The 24041-nt window shown below is 39.0% G+C and overlaps 1 long non-coding RNA gene across 2 annotated transcripts in view; it reads left to right on the forward strand.

Annotated features, from left to right (window-relative positions):
* LOC145522042 (uncharacterized) overlaps nt 1–14744 on the forward strand; it is a 233776-nt gene extending 219032 nt beyond the window's left edge. Inside the window, exons 4-5 of one of the 2 annotated variants that reach the window (XR_014065864.1) lie at nt 11579–11656; nt 13935–14744. This is a non-coding gene — a long non-coding RNA (uncharacterized LOC145522042). Of the gene's footprint in view, nt 1–1008; nt 3966–11578; nt 11657–13934 lie in introns of those variants that run through there. The other variant, XR_014065862.1, reaches the window with a different exon arrangement.
* The last annotated feature ends 9297 nt before the right edge of the window (nt 14745–24041 follow it).

The raw sequence follows: 24041 nt of genomic DNA on the forward strand, positions 1-24041 counted from the left end.
TGAGATAAAAGGTTACTGTGGCAAAAAGCAATTCAATGATACATTTGCAGTGACTCTGGGGCTCTGGAGTTTATGACAAGCAAATGAACCAGAAGTAAATGAATCAGAAACTATAGGAAGGAACAGCTGCAAACTACAATTTAGTTAATAATATATCTTAATTAGGAAGTACATCTAGAAACTTCATAAATTCATTTTTTTTTTCTGTTTCTTATGAATTGCTTCCAGGTTTCCCCTGTGATACAAATACTCATATCATTGTATTTTCAGTGTAATTTCATTTCATCACATCCAAGACTTTGACTGAAAGCTTCTTTATCTTAAAAAGTACAAAGTTTCATGAGCTAATCTTAAGTGCATCTCTCTGAGTTATGTTTCTCTAACTACTGGGGTTTAGCCCCCTCAAGTATTTTTAGTGGTGGATAATATATAGTGAAATCTAAGAAACAGAATCCAGAAAAATGCCAAAAGTGAGAATAATATTTTTATTTTCATGTCATAATTTGTCAGTTATAACTTATTTCCATATGTTTTATTTTAGTTCATCTTTTAAATTTGAATATTATAGGAACCTAGACTGTATATACTGAAACTTTCAATCTTTCAATCTTTTGATATTGCTTATGTGGCCTGCATAGCATCATTGAAGAGACGGACAAAGCAGAGATTTGGTATCTCCTACCCTAACCCTCAGGTCCTATCAACATGCAACACTGTCATGTGCCTGTTTTTTTCTATTGATCTTTTCAGTTTATATTAAATGTTCTATGCATAATACTATGACTTAATGGTGTTCACTTATGGTATAAAAAAAGTTTTATTTGACAGCATGTTGCTTTTGAAATTCATTTCCCAGATTTGTATCACAGAACTTTTTCAGTTCTTCCAAAGTAATACAAACTTTACTATTTGTAGAAGCTAAAATCTACTAGTTAGAGGAACCCAATTATTCAAATCAAGGGGGTGCTGTAAGGATGAAATAAAATATGTATGTTTGTTTTTATTCAGGAGCCTTAATGTACTGAGATATGGTTGTTCAGCTGAGGTCCATAGACTACTTCTCTTTGTGGAACATTGATGGCCTCTCTGAAGGGAATGGTTGGAAAGTGAAAAGTGAAAGTCACTTAGTCATGTCCAACTCTTTGCAACCCCGTGGACTGTAGCCCGCCAGACTCCCCTGCCCTTGGAATTCTCCAGGTAAGAATACTGAAGTGGGTTGCCATTCCCTTTTCCAGGGGATCTTTCTGACTCAGGGATTGAACCCAGGTGTCCAGCATTGCAGGCAGATTCTTTACTGTCGGTCTGATGTCAATTACAAGGGCAAGAGGAGGTTCTTAGATATTAAAGGAAGACTCTGAAGGTAGGTCTTAGGTAGAGAGGAGAGAACACAATGTTTTTCTCTAAGTCTTTTCTCTTTGTTCTGAACAGAAGAGTGTGCATATCTAGTTCCAAGCTTCCCAGAAGACCTGGAGGATATACAGGTATCCACTGTGGGGAGATGAACCCAGAAAGAGGATGAATTAGATACTGTGAGCCCCAGGAAGCAAATGAGATGCATTAAGTAGAAGTATCTGCAGTCACCGTGCTCTAGGAATGTATTTTTTCTTTCCTTTGGTTATGGCTGAGAGTTTGAGAAAGTCTTAATCCAAATGTTTCAGCCTCTCATCAGCTATACCATCGGGTGCACAAGGTCAGGTTGGAGTTATACTTCTGCTAGTTACTTGAACGAGCGCAGGGTTCTCTGAGATCAGTGTGGAGACAGCAGTGGGAAGTGATGAGTGCTTTCTAAGATGGGTGGGCCTTAGGGTACCCGTGGGACTGCATAGTCCAGTGACCACCCTCCATGTAGAGGTCCTTACCACCCTCCATGTAGAGGTCCTTCTTCAGGTTCTAACCTTCATACAGAATGAACTATAGCTGCTTAGGCCAGGTGGGTACCTTCCAAAATCTTACAGCCCATTCCACAGGCTCCAGATTGCCCCCAAGCAAATGCAGTGTCAAACCCACACAGAGGTGAACTGCATTGGCCTATAATACTGTTTCTAGTCATTTCTGGTTTATGGTAAGAATGATCTGATGGCATTGTGTATGTGTGTGAGGTCAATCATGCCCGACTCTTTGTGACCTCATGGATTGTAGCCTGCCAGTCTCCTCTGTGCATGGAATTTTCCAGGCAAGAGTACCAGAGTGGGTTACCATTTCCTTCTCCAAGGATCTTCCCCACCCAGGGATCGAACCTGTGACTCTTGCATCTCCTGCGTTGGCAGGCGGGTTCTTTACCACTAGCACCACTTGGGAAAGTCTGATGGCATTAAGCTTGTAAAGTGAAAACACAAAACCCTTTAAATTATACTTAATGAGATTAGTTTTTCTTCTCAGCTTTTAATGAGATTAGTTCTTCTCAGCTTGACTTGATCCTTCTGCTATTTATTGCTACTCAAAAACATACCAGTGGACAATTTATTTTTTTTAATTCTGAAATGTGCACTTCAATGATGGAAACAAAGCTGAACTAGTACAATTCCAAAAAGTCCCTAGGTATCCTTAATCAGTTAACTTAGGACATTTCCATTATCGCCAAGAGGGAAAATATTCTTGGCTTTCACTCCTGTTTAACTACACCTTGTCATATGCACAGTAAAGCTTTTCCTCTCATGATTCTCAAAAATTGGGAGACTAGTTAAATTATTCATCACCAGGTAGAGTACACATTAGGCTCAGCTTTTGCTAAGTTTTTGTTTTTTTTCTGCTGTCGGTTATGCCTCTAGGATAGATTGGATTTATGCAGAGGGAACTTTCAGGGGCATTTGGGTAATTCATCTTCTCCGAGTTCTCTGAGAAGCAGTATTTCACTGGCCAAATGAAACGCTTCTTTTATTTAACCAGCCATATAATGGAAGCAAATGTTTTCAGCATCAGCACTTCCCTTGGTCTAATATATGTTTTAGCATTCTATGAACTTAAATGATTTTAATAGCCTTATGTTTAGGAAATGAACACATAAATGAGTTGCAGAGAAAATTTTCCTTCAATGTTTCTCTTTTTAACGCCCATTTAGGGAGAAAAATAAATGCAATTTCTACATTTTGAAGAAAATATCTAAGTCCCTCAAATTATCCCCAGAATGCATCAAGGGATATGTATTATTAATTTTTAGGGTCTACAAGCTCACATATTTTGCTTACTATGTGACAAGATTTGTTTGAAATGTTTTGAATGTTTAAAAATATTTTTAACGCTCATGTGATCTATGTGCTTTTTTGTTATCATTTTCATTTTTTGGATGAAAAAGTAGAGACACAAAGAAGTTAAATAATTTGCTAAAGTCTCCACCAGTATTGGCTTCCCAGGTGGCTCAGTAGGTAAAGAATCCACCTGCAATGCAGGAGACACAGGAGACATGGCTTTGATCCCTGGGTGAGGAAGATCCCCTGGAGAAAGGCATGGCAACCCAGTCCAATATCCTTGCCTGGAGAGCCCCATAGACAGAGGAGCCTGGTGGGCTGCAGTCCATATGGTTGCAAAGAGTCAGACACGACTGAAGCGACTTAGTATGCATGCCACTAGCATTAGTTTTGGACCTGCTTTAAAACCTGTCCTCTTAGTACCAGGCTACCTTGCACTCTGTCATCTAATTGATAACATGTGTGAGGTGCTTTCCCTGTGATATTGCTGATACCAGCCACAGCAGGGAGGGAGGTATTACCACCTTCCATTTTCTAGATGAGAAATCAGAGGCTCACCACAACCTAAGAACTGGCCAGAGTTCACATGGCTCATAAGTAGTAGATCTGAGATATGAACTGTGACCTTCTGAGTTTTATTATTTCCAAGACCACACACTTTTACTCAGTGCAGTGCCACTAAGATGGTTAAAGTTTTTACTGTGCACCCTAAGAGCTATTTTGAAAGGAGAAATAATTTAAGAGCTAATTCTAGAGCTTCCAAGGAAAAAAAAAACAACACTCTCCATGTCTTTGCACATTCACAGAGGAAATTACAAATTAAATTTAGGACTAGGTTCTTGGGGTGTTTGTAACTGGGAGTTGGGGATCAGCCTGGACTGGTTTTCTAAGAGGAGACCTGGGAATTTAAAAGTGAGTGGTGAAATATTAGGGAAAATAAAGGAGCAGAAGCAACACAAGACATTTGACATAGTACCTAGAATCAGGATTTGAGGTTTTTGAAGACCTTGTGCCATGTTTGGAACAATCCATTGAAAATGGGTCAAAAACCATGAATACAACTAGCCATAATTACAACTAGATAAAACTTTTCCTAGTAGATTTCTCCGTCATTGATTCTTTGAACTAAGCTTTAGGTTGTTGAGTTAATTATAAAGCCTACTAATGTACCCCGATATTTTTACCAACAGCTGCCATTCAATTAAAGTATACTGTATATTCTAGAATATCTAGAAAAGAACTTTAAAGCTATCTTGGGTAACACAGTGACTGTACAAGTGAACACCTGGAGTTGTTTTATAAAAACTGATAATCATTCTATTCAGAGGTTAATCATTTATTTAGCTATCTTGAAAGTATTCACCTATAAACTGTTTTAAGGCATAAATATGAGAGATAAAAAGGCAATTAATTAAAATATCTCAAAGATCTAACAATAATGCTAAGAGGTACAGAATGAAACCTCAATTCAATAAATGAAGTTAAAAAAAGAATACCTGACCACTTCCCAGGTAGCTCAGTAGTAAAGAATTCGCCTGCCAACGTAGGAGACAGAGGAGATGCAGGTTTGATCCCTGGGTCAGGAAGAGCCCCTGGAGAAGGAAATGGCAACCCACTCCAGTATTCTTGCCTGGGAAATCCTAGGGACAGAGGAGCCTAGTGGGCTACAGTCCACGGTCAAGAGTCGGGCACGACTGAGGGCTGAGCACACGCATATCCTGTCCTCTCCCAGCAGGTCCCTCAGTGTATAAGCACTGCCCTCTAAGCAGCAGAAAGGAACCTGAGCTAACATTCCTCAGACATAGAGGAATGCTACTAAGCCTCAATTGAAGCAACCTTTTTATTTGTACAATACTGTTTTACCTCTTGTTCTGTAGAAATTCTCCAGTAGGCAGGATGGGGCTAGCCTTAGGCAGCATTGTGTGATAGGAGAATTTACTATTTCCTCCTTGTCTTATTTTCTCCTCTCTGTAGGTGGGTTCTTCTGGATGTGTCCTTTTCCTTATAGAGTGAACTGTCTAATAAGGTCCCTTCACTGAGCCAGTGGGGATTTAAGTGTAATTCACCCCTGGAATCTGTTTAAAAGTAAGATTAGAGGTGGAGGTGGGTGTGATGGGAACTAGAGAGGACTTCAAACAGGGCCCTTTGTTTTATTTTTTGTATCACTGGTCATATAGTAGATAGTGCCCATAATTAGTGGGCAAGCACTGTTTTGTGAAGCTTTTACTTTTTTTACATAGTGTGTGTGTGTGTGTGTGTGTGTGTGTGTGTGTGTGTGTACTACAAGACAATGAGGACTACATTTCAAACTATAAGTCATGGCACAGTCCAGTGGCGGTGTGGTTAATCTCCATTTGTGCACCAGCATGTGATGGTTCAAACCATCTTGGGTTAGCTTGCAACTAAGTAGTTCTGTGACTTTAGGCAAGTTATTCAGACTGCTTGTGACAAAACTTCCTAATCTTACATGAGTGTAATAACAGGGCCTTCCTCACAGTGTCACTGTGGTCATTAAAAGAAGTTAACAAAGGACTTCCTTGGTGGTCCAGTGGTTAAGACTCTGAGCCTCTAGTGCAGTGATGCAGGGGACAGAGTTTCAATCCCTGGTGAGGGAACTAAGATCTCACATGCTGCATGACACAGCCAAAAAAAAAACAACCAACTTGGAAAAGAATCTTAAAAATAATAAATACACTGAGTCACTTTGATATAAACCTGAAACTTACACATTTAAAAGCAACTGTACGTTAATAAAAATGAACAAATCATGACACTTAAAAAAAAATAGCTAATAAAAGCAAAGCACTTAAAACAGTGGGCATAAAGTAGGTGATCTTGGGTTATGGTTGTTATTATTGTCACCTGGGAAGGCTGGATGACTTACTGTCCAATGTCCTCCTGGAAGAGACTGAGAGGAGTGAGCCCTGAGACCAGCATCATTCATTCTGTCTACATAGTAGCTTGTTTCGTAAGGCTCCTCGCAGAGATTCATGTACAGTAGCTGATGAAGTTCTGACTGCACCTACTTGCTTTCACTGGCCAGTTACCTATGGTTTGATTTCTGTCTGGAGTGAGCACAGGATTTGCTCAGCCCTGTGTGTATCATTATGCAACTCATATCCAGAGTCCTCCTGAATGTCAGGAGCTGTTCTAGGTGCTGATGGCAGAGAGCAAAATGGCTAAGGTCCCAGTCCTCAGGAAATATTCAGTGGAAGAAAGAAAATATATACGTATGTGTTTAATATAATCGATAGTGCCAAGTGCTATAAAAAATGAGGTAGAGTAAGGAGGATAGAGATGGAAATGGGGCTGGGACTGTTGGAAGGATGCTGTTATAGTTGAGGTGGGCAGTGAATGTCTCTCTGCTAACATTTGAGCAGAACCTGAGTGAAAAGTGGGGAGTGGCACGCGCTAGCTGGGAGAAGAACTTTCCTGGCAGAGGTGGTGCAGGCCCTAAACTGGGAGGGTGTTTGGTGTGTTCAGGGAACATCAAAGAGGCCAGTATGGGTATAGTGCAGTGGGCAAGGGACAGAGTAATAGAGATGAGGTCAGAGGGGGCAGAAGGGGCTAAATCACGGAGGGTATTAGAGGCCGTGATAAGGATTTTTGATTTTTTTGGGGTGAGGTGAAAAGTCACTGAAGTATTTTAGTTGGAGAAATAATTATTTTCAAAGGATCACTCTGGCCATTGTGAGAAGAGTATGGCAGAGAAAGCATGGGAACAGGAGACCTGATAGAAGGCAAGAATCCAGAGGAAAGGTGATGGTGACTGAAAACCCTGTAGTTCTTGAAGAGGTGAGAAGTGGTGAGTTCCTGGATAGCTGCTGAAGAAGAAGCCAGTGGAATTCGCCGATGGATTGCATCTGGGGGTGGGAGAGCAGGAGAGGGGTCAGTAAACACTCTTATTCTGAAGTGTTGCAAACTCAAATGTTGTCTTATCAACCAGCCTTCTTGGTTGCAAATGAGCGAAACCCAATTCAAACTAGCTTAAGTTAAAAAAAATCTTGAAACTAAAATAAAAAGAACAGGGACGATGCTAGTCTTATGACACTCTTCTCAGCCTCTCCCACTGATTTCTCTCCATAGTCATCTCTGTCTCAGAATAATTTTTCCATGGCTGTGGGCATTTATAAACTAAGATTCTTAACCACTTGTACCTGAGAGGAAAGAACTCTCTTGGTCCTGCCTAGGTCAAGAGCATCCTTGAAGGAAGATCCTATTACCAACAAAGTTACCCCCTAAACATCCAGGCCAATTTCTGCTTACCACTCTCAATCAAGAGCTACCGGGAGTGCCCCATCTTAGATCACCTTTCTCCCCAGTCCCATTTATCCTCCCAAATAAGAACCTAGAACAGTTCAAAAGCTACAGACCTTCTGCCTGACACTGTGTGAATTTGGGGACCATTTCAGCTTTTTATATAGGTCAAGAATCAAAAGAATGAATAGGTACCATAATTAGGGAGAATATGACAGGCAACTAGTAAGGTCTGACAACTTAAAGCAATCCCAGTTAGCTAGTAAGGCCCTCATTTCCTGTTTTAAAATCTTTTCACATTTTATTTAATCTTCACAGCAGTCCCTGAAATTGAGGAAGATAGGAAACTAAGCTGCCACCCATTCTTCACCCTTCTTCTTTCTCCCCCTTGCCAACCATTTAGAGGGAAGGGAAAGGAGTTCTGGCAGGTTAAGTCATCAATCATGGCTAGGTAGGAACTAGGTATCAGCTTCAGGTATGGGTTCCTCAGTCTCCTCAGTGCTACTCCTAATTCTATAGGAAACCCTGTTCAATTACCCGTATGTTCCCCAAAATAGATTGCTGGTGCTTCTGTGGCTTTTCTTAAGAGGCTTACCAGATTGTGCAATTTCTTTCTTTGACAATAAAACAAAAGAAACTCAAACACCAAGCACAGAAAAGAAATCAGACAACTCTCAGGGGAAGAAATGCAAATTGCTACAGAAATATTATGGAAGACTGTTACAAAACATTTTGGACAAAAACATAAAAGTAACACATTTGATGAGAAGACAGGCCACCCAAAGAACTAAAGGCTCTGTAAAACAAACAAGCAAACAAACAAAACCTAAAAACAAAAACCTGAAATGAACAGGAATGTTTGAGAAGGGTGGCTAGTTATTCTCTCATCTGTTCCCCATCCTCCTCACCCTATACTGAGCCTGGTGCCGATAGTCTCCTTCAGAAGCCAAGGGGAGTGATCTGACCTGGTGAGACAAGGTAGTCAAGCAAACCAAATCTTTCATGACGAAAGTTTGTGAAAATTCTCATTCAACTTTGCTTGTGGCACTTTCTGAACTGATAGCAGTGATAGACACAGCTTGATAAGCTTTGTTTTTCTAACATCTAGACACAATATGTGTATTTTTTATATACTATGAGCAATTAATCTCCCTGAACAGATTCTTATAATGAAGCTCTGATATTTGTTAATGTAAATAATTTTTCTCAGCCTATTTCATATCAATTCAACATTTATTTCTTTATTCACTCACATATTCACCCTTCACTTCCATGGTAGTTCAGATGATAAAGAATCTGCCTGCAATGCAGGAGACCAGGTTTGATCCCTGGGGAAGATCCCTTAGAGTAGGAAATGGCTACCCACTCCAGTATTCTTGCCTGGAGAATCCCATGGATGGAGGAGCCTGGCAGGCTACAGTCCATGGGGTTGCAAAGAGTAAGACACGACTGAGCAACTAACACTTTCACTCATATATTCACATACTCACATCTTCATACCAACCCTCTTACCTTCCATAATTTCACTATTACCCAAATGCTTACTGTGTACAGGCTCCAAGGTAGATAGGATAGGGACTTATGAATGGCATGTGAATACTGTGGATGGGGTGAGTTCTGTGGTCAATGCTATTTATGTGGTATATCACCAAAATTGAAACTTTGTCATGAGCTCCAGTTTTAAACAAAATATAGACTAATTTTGTTAAGTGAGCCAGCCAGTCAGCCCACCCCTGGAGTTTTGCCTTCTTTTTTTTATTAGTTCTCATTTCCTATCTAATTACAAGAACAATTAGATCGAGGTAGAGATTTATCCACTGTAAGCTATTCTCAAGATACTTTAGTCTGTATATTCTTTCATTGGATGCTGATGAAGTTGGCCATCAGGTGTAGATGGCTTCTGATGCAAGTTTCACAGTTTCATATTTATTTCTTTAAATGAAGTGGTAATTGTTCCCAAGGATTCATTTTAGATAAATAAATAATGACTTAACTGATATCTTATCTCTTTTGCTTTCCAAGGCTTTAGGACTAATTTTCTAACCTCATTTTTTTCCTTATAACTCATAAACAGTATCTACTATTCAGAAGCTTGTAAAAAGGGGTAGGGTGTGGAAAACATATGGATTATTTTGATCTTAGACATTATGGCTGAAAAAATAGGGGAGAAAACTTAAATGATGTATCCTATGCTTCTCTCCTAATTAGTGCCCATGACCTGATTTACCGAGTCTTCTTTTTTACTTTAAAATAACAATATCCTACTATTCAGGCATATATGTTGACTTTGTAGAAGCCACAATATCTTTTGGCTTATTTGAACCAGCTCTGCCCCCCACCGCCAAAAAAATAATATTTTGTTTATTTTTCCCATAATGTAACTGGTAAATAAGAAGGAGTTTAGATGGCATCTTTTATCATTATCCTGTCTGACTCCATAAATAAAATAAGCACTTAGATCTTTGCTAGATAATTTCGGGAGATTAAAAAACCCCACAAACTACATATTTAAGATAAAGAATTACTTACTTTGTTTTAGAAAATAAGTAAATTTCCTTGAGATGCACTCAGTATTTTAACCCAGAAAAGATACACATTGTTGACCCCCTCATCATAATGGATTATTAGGATTAATGCTCATTTCACATTTGGAACACGAACAGGAACTGTGCAAGTAACACAGCGTCCTTGGTGTTATGTATTCTTATAATAGTTTAATGTCACAACTCTGTCAGCCCATTTGCCCATGTTGCAAGCAAACACTGGGACAGGGAGGAATTTGTCATTCTGATATATTGACTCATTTGATATATGTAAGCAGCCTATCAATTTTAGCCTCATTGGATACATATAGACTTTCACTGCACACTCACTTCCACATGAAGCTTTTCTGCCCTTGTTCTTCTCTTTGGCCCACTGACGATTTCTCCTGGCCACCTGCATAATGCTGTGGTGTACCTCTGCCCTAACTGTTGACTCTAAGGAAAAGCAGTGTCTACTGAAAAGCCTTGGAATTTTTTTGAAAAGTGAAAGAGGATCCAGTCTCCAATTCAGTGAAGTAAAATGTCTTCTGCACAGAAGAACCCAATTCAAATTAAGAACCTAGACAGAGGTGCCTAATTTTTTATATCAGTTGTGGGTTTGGAAATCAGAGACCTATCCTGTTTTGTTTAACAACTCTAGTGAGGTCTGAGCTACCTGGGCAGTGGCCCCTTTCTCTAACAAGATGATTGTTATCCAAGAGGCTGCTGGTCATACTTCTCTTTGCAGGCAGACACAGTAACATTCAGGAATTGCTATGAAGGACACTGGGAGACCTACTCCTCCGTTTCTCAGAGACGTAGACTCTCAAATGTAATTCAAAATTCATATTGAAACCACATAGCCAACCCCCATGTGGAATATCTGTCAGCAGTTGGCAGCAGCATAAATTATGATGCCAGACGTAGTTGTTTCCCCTTGGTGATTGTCTACTGTCATCTGTGAATGTGTCAATCTTGCAAGGTTACACACTACCATATTTCTGAGAAGTGACTAGGGACATGTGTTGGAGATCCCTTTGGATCTAGTTTGTTTATCTTCTCTTTGTGTCATAACATGACAAATTCCTCAAAAGATTTTAAAACAGTGATTGGTTTAACTGGAGCAAATATTTATTTGAGGGATATGGTTATAATGTGTCCTTTAAGTATACTCATGTGTAATATATATAATGTTTTCCTGGAGAAAATATGTAACATAGTTTTTCTTGTGTGTAGGAAATCAAATGAAGAGTTTAAGGGTACAATGAGGTCTGAGATAAAACTTGGTAAAAAGAGAAGGAAATATAATCTTATGTGCAATCTAAATAAACTTGCTAATAACAAATTTAACTTTTCAGTAAAAAGAATGGGATTTTATCTTTTCCATTCTGTCCCCAAGTATGTGAGGAAAAAAAACTTTCAATATCTATTTTTAAAAGCTTTTTCTCTGACAGTCTATTTTGAAAACTGTCAAACCTACAGAAAATTCGCGAGAATAGTACATTCGATACCCACATGTCATTTAAGTATATTCGCCAATTGTTAACATTTGCCGCATTTGCTTTTTCCCTTTCAATTTCTCTCTGATTTCTTAATGTTCCATTTTAATTTCAGTTGCAGATAATTATGAACCTTCAGTCCTCTAAGAACAAGGACTTTCTCCTGTAAAACTACAGTACAGTTATCAACTTGGTAAATGTAACATTGATTTTATGTTATTATCTAATTCATTGCACATATTAATATTTCCACAGTAATCACAATAATATCCTTTATGTTTTATCTTTAAATCCAACATCCAGTTGAGGCATGTACATTGGTTTTAATGGTCATATTTATTGTACTGTATTATTTAAGAAGTGAGAAGAAAACCATACTCTTTGAAAATACTTCTATCTAATAGTACTTTTTTATCTGCAAAGGAATCAGCATCCTTCTGGATCAAGAATGACTACTAGGTTTGCTTACTCTCCACATGAGCAGTGCCCATTGCTGTGTGTACTCTTTGTTCTGTCTAGATCTTTCTGATAGCTCTCTATCTCAACTTAATTGACTCCGGCATTTAAAAAAGTACATATTTTGAGTTTTATTCTCAAAGGTCCATGCTTTCTCCTGAGATAAGGAAGTAATACAAAAATCTAGGCCAGTGGCTGGCAAATCTGTTCTGCATGGGACCAGATGGTAAATATTTTAGGCTTTGTGGGCCTAAAGTGGTCTCTGTTGAAACTACTCAACTCTGTCACTGTGGCTTGAAAGTAGCCACAGACGATCTGTAAATGAATGGGCCTGGTTCTTTGCCAATTTGCAACAACAGGCACTGGCCAGGATTTGGTCGATGCACGATAATTTGCTGACCCTTCATCTAGGCTAAGATGATAAGAGGTAGTAATCATTAAGAAATTAGTCTTCTTGGGTAGCTTAATTTTACACTGGCTGCAGCATTCTGGCAATAGTCCTTTCATGGATAAAAAATTTTCTTCTGGGCTTTGGAGAGGAAATAGCTTAACTTCAAGAGATTCATGAATACCAATTAAGAAATGATTAAGTCTTAGTCTCTGGAAATATTTTTCAAAATTCAAAAATTTTTCAAAAAAAATGTTTGATATTTTTCAAAATATTTTCAATTGTGGATTATCACTACAAAAGAAAAATTTAGTCCTTATAATGTGCCCTCATTTCCTAATGAAAATGAAAAAAATACATGAAAACAAAACATGTGCATGCTTTTGCTCAGTTGTGTATATCAAGTTCAAGAGGCTCTAAGTCCAAGTCTGTAAAATGAAAGCAGTTTCACTAATTAGGGTAACTAGTGTAATCAACATTGATTCCAAAATTCCATAATGAAACCTATAGAAAGCCTTTTTTTTTTTTAAGTGGTAAATTTAGATGTTCCTTGTTTTAACAGAGACAGTCTTCACACTTAAAGAAAAGAGGTAAAGAATGGATAGGTATGAATAGAGCATCACAGATGGGTATACATGAAAACCAAATGGAATATATAGGGTTTGGCTCTAGTTTACACAAAAGTCAAATGGAATAGAGGAAAATGTGGAGTTCTGATGTAGCCTCAATCATGGCCTTATAACTGATCATATGAGGTGTCCTGGAGCTGAAGTTGTCCTACATTGGGCCAAAATGTCCTCGAAAAATAAATATCCTTAGAGTCCAAAGGCAAATTACCAGGCTGTATTGGCTAGGTGCAAATTTTTATTATGGCAATTATTCTTTGGGTGGTTTCCTAGCCATGCACCTTTTATATGATTACTCATTTGCCCTCTGCATGTGGCCAGTTTATCCTCATTCCTAAGTTTACCTACAATTAGAGCAAAGTGTTAACATTCTGAGCAGTAAAACCAGTTTCTTGTGAGTCTAGAGAACTACCTGGGCTACAAAAATTAAGCTTCTGTGCCTAAATGTAGTCCTTATGGCCCTCTATTCTGCACAGAAACCTTCTTCACCCTGACCTAGCCCATGACTGGTGAGGCAGGTGGTAGTCCAGTAGAACTCTTTCTTTAGCCATAACTATATTCAGGAGTAGGCTCCGGGAGTTGGTGATGGACAGGGAAGCTTGGCATACTGCAGTCCATTGGGTCACAAAAAGTGGGACATGACTGAGTGACTGAACTGAACTAAACTGATATTCAGGATCTATATGCACATATGAACAGCTAATAGACCTAGGTCTATAGCTATTCTCTCAGCTTCTCCATCTATCCATCTGCTTGTCTATCTATCTATCTATCTTTATCTATTGATCATCTTAAACACTGGCATTAAATTGATGGCAAAACTTAGCTTTGGATCAAGATGGCAAAGTTTCTTTCTATAGAAGGGGCCCCATCACCCCTAGTCATATAATTACCAAGAGAGTATTCACTTACTAATGTTACAAAAGCTGGGATATGGATGAAGGTGTTGAAATGCAAATGCCTTCACCTGTCTCATTAAGTGTTCCTTATGTCACACAAAGTCATCTCAGAGAGGGAGAGCTGTGAAGGACAGACTCGAGAGTGAAGTGGCCTTTTCTCTCCAACCGGAAACCTTCAGAAGTCAGGCAAGAACCAAGAGCACGTCAAGGGTATCCAGAGAGTAACCAAAGTTGGAGGAGATATGGTTTTCAAGCTGCAGTTAATCTGAAGGAGGTAAGAGCACAGCCTGGCAATGTCTGTCTGAGAGGTCAAGATCCTGAGCATGAGGGGATGGAACAGACAGCTGGCAGAGGGGATACTCATCTGCAGTGACAGAGAATCCCCAGGACACAAAGGTCTTCTGTCTTGTAGGTGGGCACGTTCAAGGGACTGGACGTATAGTTTTGCTCACTTGAATTTGTACTCCTTCTACTCTGTTGTGATTTGCTCTAATGGGTTGGAGAGACTGACATGAAAACAAAACAAGAATATTTCTCTTGCATACTATATATTGCTTGATTTGCTGTATTTGAAGGGATGACAAATGTTTTGGATAGAGTTATTGGCTCCGTTTTTAAGAACAACGTAATCCTTATTGGAATTCTGGGGGCTGCCAAGGTGCTAAGGGCTTTGTAGAGCACTGCCTAAGTGCTGAAGAGTAAGCATTAGTGTGAAGAAACACAGCACCCTACAGAGAATAAATGATAACTCTGGATCCTCACTCTTTATAGGTGAAGAGATAAGTTTCAAGGGTTAAAGAGCTTGCCCTAGGTGTCAGTTCTGATAAGAGACAAGTTCTGTTCTGCTTGATTCCAAACCTCAGGCTTTGAATCACTATGCTCAAAAATTGTTCAATAAATGTAGCACAGAGCAAACACATTCCCACAGTTGCTGTTAAAGAAATTCAGGGGTTCTTAAGGCAAGAAGAGCCTCACAATCTCACAGTCTTGTCTTCAGCTTCTTCCTCATCCCTTTTTCATGGGGCAGCAGGTAAGGACACAACAAAGGAACAGAATCTATTTGAAAGCTCTCAATAAATCTGCTGTCTGGCTTCTATTACTATTTATAGTTAATGCTGTTAAGAGGATCATTTATTTAAAAACAATACCTTATATTTCTGTGGTTGTTTGCAATTCACAAAATGTTTTCAGGGACGTTGTCTCTTATTTCATTTGATTATGTTTCAGTCCTATCTGCGTAATTCCAAATGTGGAGTGAAATGTTTGGGGAGGGAGAAAATGTGAAAGTTGGCCATTCAGCCGTGGCTGGATGCTTTGAATCCTGAGACACAACATTCATACAATTGACTGATTTTTTCCCCATTCTATTGGGATGTTTTGTCATAAACCTCAATCTAACCTTTAAAAAAGGAAGAAAAAAAAACCGCCTTAAACATATATTCAGTATTTTTTATCTGGCAAGTTTCCCAGATATTTCAAATGTAGTTTATTTACTAGCATTAGAAATTAAACCCAACTATTGTATAGTGCTATTTCATTCAGTCCCTTTTTTCTTTATATATTCCTACCTGCCTTTTGAAAAATTTATTTATCTATCTTTCAAGATTCATACCAATATAAATGAACACATGTACACACACCAGCCAAGAGAGAATAGAGAGATCAGATTTAGGCTGGAAGGACCTGTCCTAGAAGTCTTTTTGATAGTTCGTATTATCTGAAGGCATGGGTATTTGAAACTATAAGTCTGGCCATTGATTCTAGCAAACAAGTAAAAGGGTTTTCTTGAGGCAGGAAAATTCTTGACCTCGTAAACAGAAAGCTAAGTTTCTATTCCTGTTCTAACACGGTATCATCATCACAGTTAGTCAAACCATGTGCTGTTCTTAGTCGCTCAGTCGTGTCTGACTCTTTACAACCCCGTGGACTGTAGCCCGCCAGGCTGCTCTGTCCATGGGGATTCTCCAGGCAAGAATAATGGAGTGGGTTACCATGCCCTCCTCCAGGGGATCTTCCCAACCCAGGAATCAAACTGGGGTCTCCTGCATTGCAGGTGCATGCTTCCTACAATTCTCCTGCATTGCAGGTAAACCGGCATTGCAGCTGAGTTACCAGGGAAGCCCAGTCAAAATATAGCTTCAAGTTATTACAGTATTGACGATCAAGACATTTGATTGTCTATAAGGAAATTACATTTTGAATGGAAAAATGGAAAAACATATAACAGAAAGCAAAATTTGTATACCATGCAGAGATCTTAGTAATAACCCAAGGAGAAAATAATTGGTCTACAGAAATCCTGTGAAGGATGTCAAAGATTTTTTTAAACTGAAACTTAAGAACTTTCCTATGACAAAGATTACCAATCAAACATTATTACTGGGCCAACAATTTTGAAAGTTCATAAGTCTGAATTGACATAGTATCCTTGCCAAGAGTTCCTAGTTTTAAAGAATTTCGCTGCAAGCTTGTTTGTAATTATTTCACTAGCCAATTTAAAAAAGAATCTAGCAATTAGGAAAGTATTGTAAATAAAATCAATGTAAGAAACTGTAAAATAAGAAAAAGAAGGGAAAACTGAATAGTTTTAAAATTTACATGACTACTCATAAAGGATAAATTTACTACTATTAGTAGAACATGAAACATATTTTTCCTTTACTTATTGCAGAAGTTGAGCTTTACAAAACCTGCCACTTTATTTTCTTTTTTATATATTTCATTTAGTAGTGTTAGATGAAACCTGTCTCTCTTGTTTATAGCTTTTATCATTTCAGTCTCATTAATTCTATGTTATAGCATTGACAGTTTTTGTAATACCAAATATAAACCCAGAAATGATGAGGCAAAAGCAAGCCAGTAGAAATGAACAACTTGGAGTTTATAGTCTGTCTCCTCTATGATGCAAGTGAGTATGTTTTTCCTCTGATATTTTTCCCCAAGGACATCCCTAAGTATTTTCCTTGTTTAATCTTGGCTTTCACAAATTCTTTTGCATCTACAGTCCAACACTAAATTGGGGTGGTGGTGGAATATAGGTAGTGGAATCCAACAGACCTGGTTTCATAGTCCAGTTCTGCCACTAAGAGTCAGTCTGGATAAATCCTTTACTGCTCAGAGGCTGGCATCTGCATCTGTACAAGTGGATAACAATGCTCGGCTAGTACCAGTGTTGTGGAATTGAGCTGATTTTCTCAGTGCACCTGGCTTTAGTGCCTTGTGTTGAGTTGATGCCCACTAATAGTAGCTTGTGGCAGGACAAGTGGAAACAGATCATTTCCCCAGATACATTTACCTGGTTTCTTCTTTCTAACCAATCTCTTCCTGCCAGGATCTCTTTCTTCTTAAATGAACACTTCTATGGCAGAAAGTGAAGAGGAACTAAAACGCCTCTTGATGAATGGAAAGAGGAGAGTGAAAAAGTTGGCTTAAAACTCAACATTCAGAAAACTAAGATCATGGCATCTGGTCCCATCACTTCATGGGAAATAGATGGGGCAACAGTGGAAACAGTGTCAGACTTTATTTTTTTGGGCTCCAAAATCACTGCTGATGGTGATTGCAGCCATGAAATTAAAAGACGCTTACTCCTTGGAAGGAAAGTTGTGACCAACCTAGATAGCATATTAAAAAGCAGAGACATTACTTTGCCAACAAAAGTCCGTCTAGTCAAGGCTATGGTTTTTCCAGTGGTCATGTATGGATGCGAGAGTTGGACTGTGAAGAAAGCTGAGCACCGAAGAATTGATGCTTTTGAACTGTGGTGTTGGAGAAGACTCTTGAGAGTCCCTTGAACTGCAAGGAGATCCAACCAGTCCATCCTAAAGGAGATCAATCCTGGGTGTTCATTGGAAGGACTGATGTTGAAGCTGAAACTCCAATACTTTGGCCACCTCATGCAAAGATCTGACTCATTTGAAAAGACCCTGATGCTGGGAAAAATTGAGGGCAGGAGGAGAAGGGGACGACAGAGGATGAGATGGTTGGATGGCATCACCAACTCAATGGACATGAGTTTGGATAGACTCCAGGAGCTGGTGATGGACAGGGAGGCCTGGTGTGCTGTGGTTCATGGACTCGCACATGACTGAGCGACTGAACTGAACTGATTCCATGTGAGTGCATAAAAATGTCTTTTTAAGGCCTTAACTGTTATAAAACTGGCTGCTGTTATTCTCAATGATTCTTTGATTATGTCAGTCTTTTAGCAGTGAGACAATAAATGTAAAATACCCAGGAGCTCATAATACAGGATAGGAACTCAGGTGAAATTGAGTCAAGGTCCTTTCTCAATGTTCTCATTTTTACTCTGTATAGTAGTAATATATTCTTTGGCTTAATCTCTTCTAATAGATTGTGAGTCCTTACCATTTAAAAACCCAACACAACACTTCAGTTCATAAAAAGCTTTCAATACAAATTTGTTGAATGAATAGAATAGTTTACCAACATTTGAATTAATGTTTATTTGCTAATTTTACTAAAAAAAACTTTTATGATAAATGAAATTTAATTTTATAATAAATAAGATCACTCTGACTCTTATCATATTTTAACCTGAGTTGGCAGTTCAAGTTAAACTGATGAATCCTACTCATATACAAAGGTGAAAAAAGACATTCATTTTAAGCTTAAAATCCTTCACATAAACAAAGTAAAAGAGTGGTCATCTCACCATGCCCAGCCTGAAAGAAAGCTCATTTATTATTGCTTTAGTCAGGGGCAAAGCCCTATGAACCAAAGATAGCCAGCATTCCTTCTACAGAGGTCACTTCCCGTGAAGGAAGCATGTCCAGTGAGCTTCTCTGAGATGCCAGGGAGTGGAGATGGGAAAGTCAACAGTTCCCAAGTGACGTAGTTAAGAGAACTCAGGTAGAAAATTAGGTCAGAGAGTCCCTAGTGACTTGTAAATCAGGCAGAGTTAGGAGTCCCCATCCTCTTGACAAGGAAGCTGGACCTCTGCCTTCTCACTCAGATCCTCAACAACTAGAATCCCTGTCTAAGAAATCAAACTTGAACCTAATGCATCAAGGTTTTGTTTATCATTGGAGCCAATTCACTTCGCTTTTGTTTATCACTGGAGCCAATTACTAACTGGCAATTGTGCCCCCAGGTAATTAAATAAACAAACAGGTTGTGTTTGGGGGTCCCTTCCCTACTTATAATGTCATGTAACATATTAAAATGTATTCAAATAAAGTATTTTAGAAAGAACTTAAGGACTATCCAAAGAGGCTATGTCTATGATTAACTGGCAGATGGACGATTGTAACTATGCTCTACAGGTTTTTTTGCTTGCCTACAATAAATTTTGTTTAATAACGATTCCTGATGAATCCATGTGAAAACCACTTCCTGGCCATATGGGAATCATTTGCTGTAATGAAGCCAATGTTTTCTTTCGGATTTTATTTATTGCAAGCACAGTATGATCACCACAGAAAAAAGATGCTCTCCAATTTACCTTTGGAGAGCAAGGTCTCTTTACCTTACCAGTTTGTGTTTGCATTTTGTGGGTGACCTAAAGCACCAACTGTTGGAAGATAAGGAAGAGATTAATCATTTGCATGGAAGAAGAAGAGAGCTGAGAAATGTTTCAGAGGACAGAGTGAGGAAACAGTTTCCCTCTTTCACTTTGTGAACAAAGGTGCATCATCATCTTTGTTTCTTTGGGCAAGAAAATTATCACATATAAACTAAACTTTAAAATGTTTGTATTAAGTACCTACTGTGTTCTAAGCATTTTAGTCTTTCTGAACTCATATCCTTAGGGTTATGCAAACAAATGTTGAGAATGAACTACAGTTATTGTTGTTGTTCAGTCGCTAACAACAGACTGAACAACAGACTCTTTGCCTCTTTGCCACCCAATGGACTGCAGCAGGCCAGGATCCTCTGTCCTCCACCATCTCCCGGAGTTTGCTCAAATTTATGTCCATTGAGTTAGTGATGCTATATAGCCATCTCATCCTCTGTTGTTGCTTTCAGTCTCGCTGAGCATCGGAGACTTTTCCAATGAGACAGCTCTTTGCATTAGGTGGCCAAAGTATTGGAGCTTCAGCTTCAGCATCAGTCTTCCAGTGAATATTCAGGGTTAATATCCTTTATGATTGATTGGTTTGATCTCCTTGCAGTTCAAGGAACTCTCAAGAGTCTTCTCTAGCACCATAATATGAAAGCACCAATTCTTTGACTCTCAGCCTTCTTTATGGTCCAACTCTCACATCTGTCCATGACTACTGAGAAAACCATAGGTTTGACCATATGGATCTCTGTTGGCAAAGTGACATCTCTGATATTTTTCTTAATTTATTTATTTTTAATTGAAGGATAATTACTTTACAATATTGTTTTGGTTTCTATCCATATATCAACATGAATCACCTGCTTTTGAATATACTGTCTAGGTTTGTCATAGCTTTCCTTCTAAGAAACATCTTTCAGTCTCATGGCTGCAGTCACCATGGCTGCAGTCCATCCACAGTGATTTTGGAGCCCAAGAAAAGAAATCTGTTATTGCTTCCACTTTTTCCCCTTTTATTTGTCATGAAGTTATGGGACTGGATACCATGAACCAGATAGCATGATCTTAGTTTTCTAAATGTTGAGTTTCAAGTCTGCTTTTTCACTGTCTTCCTTTACCTTCATCAAGAAGCTCTTTAGTTCCTCTTCACTTTCTACCATTAGAGTGGTATCATCTGCATATCTGAGATTGTTGATATTTCTCCTGGAAATCTTGTTTCCAGCTTGTGAGTCATCCAGCCCAGCATTTTGCATGATGTATTCTGCTGGGAAGGATTGAGGGCAGAAGAAGGGGACAACAGAGGATGAGATGGTGGGATGGCATCACTGACCCATGGACACAGGTTTGGGTAAACTCTGGGAGCTGGTGATGGACAGGAAGGCCTGGCGTACTGCGATTCATGGGGTCGCAAAGAGTCGGACATGACTGAGCGACTGAACTGAACTGACTGATTCTGCATATAAGTTGAATAAACCTTTTGACAATGTACAGCCTTGTTGTATTCCTTTCCCAGTTTTTAACCAGTCAGTCCACTGTTCTATGTCCGATTCTAACTGTTGCTTCTTGACCTGCATACAGGTTTCTCAGGAGATAGGTAAGGTGGTCTTGTATTCCCATCTCTTTAAGAAGTTTCCACAGTTTGTTGTGATCCACACAGTCAAAGGCAGGTGTTTTTCTGGAATTCCCTCACTTTCTCTATGAGCCAACAGATTTTGTCAATTTGATCCCTGGTTCCTCTCTCTTCTAAATCCAGCTTGGACATCTGAAAGTTCTTGGTTCATGGACTGTTGAAGCCTAGCTTGAAGAATTTTGTGAACAACCATGATGGCATGTGAAATGAGCACAATTGTATACCTGGGTTTGATTTCTAGGCTGGGAAGATCCCCTGGAGAAGGGAATGGCTACCCACTTCAGTATTCTGGCCTGGAGAATTCCTTGGACTGTATAGTCCATGGGGCCGCGAAGAGTCTGACACTACTGAGCAAATTTTACTTTCACTTTTCACTTTGAACGTTCTTTGGCATTGCCCTTCTTTGGGATTGGAATGAAAACTGACCTTTTCCAGTCCTGTGGCCACTGCTGAGTTTTCCAAATTTGCTGACGTATTGACTGCAGCACTTTAATAGCATCATACTTTAGGATTTTAAATACTTACATTATCTTTGTTTGTTGCCCACTTGACTTCACACTCCAGGATGTCTGACTCTAAGCAAGTGACCACACCACTGAGGTTATCAGCTCACACCACCAGCTCATTAAGACCTTTTTTTGTAGTCCTTCTGTGTATTCTTGCCACTTCTTCTTAATCTCTTCTGCTTCTGTTAGGTCTTTACCATTTCTGTCCTTTATCATACCCATTCTTGAATGAAATATTCCCTTGATATCTCTAATTTTTTGAAGCTATCTGTAGCTTTTCCATTCTATTATTTTCCTCTATTTCTTTACATTGCGTGTTTAAGAAGGCTTTCTTATTTCTCCTTGCCATTCTCTGAAAGTCTGCATTCAGTGGGGTATATTTTTCCCCTTTCTCCTTTGCCTTTCACTTGTCTTCTTTCCTCAAGTAGATGTAAACCCTCCTCAGATAACCTCTTTGCCTTCCTGTATTTCTTTTTCTTTGGGATGGTTTTGGTCACTGCCTCTTATATAATGTTAGAACTTCTGTCTATATAGTTCAAGAACTCTGTCTATCAGATCTAATCCCTTGAATCTATTTTTCACTTCTACTGTATAATCATAAGGAATTTGATTTAGGTCATACTTCAATGGCCTAGTGGTTTTCCGTACTTTCTTCAATTTAAGCCTGAGTTTTGCAATAAGCAGTTCATGATATGAGCCAGTCAGCTGCCAGTTAGTTTTTGCTGACTGTATAGAGCTTCTCCATCTTCAGCTACAAAGAACATAGTTAATCTGATTTTGGTATTGATCATCTGGTGATGTCCATGTTGAGAGTTGTCTCTTGTGTTGCTGAAAAAGGGTGTTTGCTATGGCCAGCCTGTTCTCTTGACAAAACTGTTAGCCTTTGCCCTGCTTCAAATAGGCCAAACTTACCTATTATTCTGGATATCTCTTGACTTCCTACTTTTGCATTCCAACCCCATATGATGAAAATGAGATCTTTTTTTGGTGTTAGTTCTAAAAGGTGTCTGTTGTAGATCTTCATAGAACTGGTCAGCTTCAGCTTTTTAAGCATCAGTGGTTGGGGCATAGACTTGGATTACTGTAATATTGAATGTTTTGCCTTGAAAAGTAACCAAGATCATTCTATCATTTTTGATGTTGCACCCAAGTAGTGCCTTTTTGACTCTTTTGTTGAATATGAGGGTTAGTCCATTTCTTCAAATGGATTCTTGGCCACAGTAGTAGATACATACAATGGTCATCTGAATTAAATTCGCCCGTTCCCATCCATTTTAGTTCACTGATTCCTAAGATGTTAATGTTTCACTCTTGCCATTTCCTGCTTGACCATGTCCAATTTACCTTGATTCATGGACCTAACATTCCAGGTTCCTATGAACTATTTTTTTTTTTTTTTTTTTACAGTATCAGACTTTACTTCACCACCAGACACATCCACAACTGAGCATCATTTCTGCTTTGGCCCAGGTGCTTCATTCTTTCTTGAGCTATTAGTGATTGTCCTCTACCCTTCCCCAGTAGCATACTGGACACCTTCCAATCTGAGGGGCTCATCTACCAGTATCATATCTTTTTGCCTTTCCATACTGTTCATGAAAGAACAGTATTCTTGCCGGGGTTCTAATGTCAAGAATGCTTGAGTGGGTTGCTATTCCTTCCTTCAGTGGATCTTGGTTTGTCAGAAATCTTTTCTATGACCTGTCCATCTTGAGTGGCCCTGTACAGCATGCCTCACAGCTTCATTGAGTTATGCAAACCCTTTCACCATGAAAAGGTTGTGATTCATGAAGGGGAATGAACTATAGTGTTAGTAATACAAGATGCAGTGGAATCACAGAGAAATTAGCACTGAAGTTTGCCCAAAGCAATCAGAAAAGATGTCACTGGATTTTTTTTTGTTTGTTTCAGTGCCTTTTTACTATGACAAGACCTAAACTCATGTGTGTTCTGTCTCCACCAAAACCATCTCCCCATACCCACCCCACTTCACCCTTCTTATATCCAGCACCTGCACCAGTTCTGTGTGAGGCACTGGGGTGAATTTCTCCCCTTGCCCTTCCTTTTTCTCAGGTTCACCAGCCCTTACCATCGAAGTGACTAGAGATCTAACACTTCGTTTAGTTTGAGAGTCTAAAGTGAAAGGCCAATGAAGGCCACTAAGTCTGCTTTTACTAAGGCCATAGGTCAGAGAGAGTCAACAAGTCTTTCTAATTCATCTGTGGTCTAGCCCACCACACCCTGGCCATCTGAAGCCAAACCATTTTATTCATTCATTCAAGAGATATTTATTGAGCTTCTACCAGTGCTAGGCTCTATTCTGGGAGCTGAGGATAAAGTAGAAAAACTAACAGAGAAAGTTCTCACTTTCATAGGAGATTGAGGTGGAGTGAGGTGAATTTATTTGCTAAAGGTCAAACTGAAAGTCACTGGCAGAATCTAGCTTAGCCCTCAGGTCTCTTAACTCCCAGAAATCATGGAGGTATTTTTCTACTATTATAATTTTGCTATTTATATATTGACCTTGAATGCTCACAATTCTCAGTCTG

This window comes from Giraffa tippelskirchi, chromosome 9, assembly GCF_054371585.1.
Source record: "Giraffa tippelskirchi isolate mGirTip1 chromosome 9, T2T-mGirTip1v1.2.pri, whole genome shotgun sequence".
In the NCBI taxonomy this organism is placed as follows: Eukaryota; Metazoa; Chordata; class Mammalia; order Artiodactyla; family Giraffidae; genus Giraffa; species Giraffa tippelskirchi.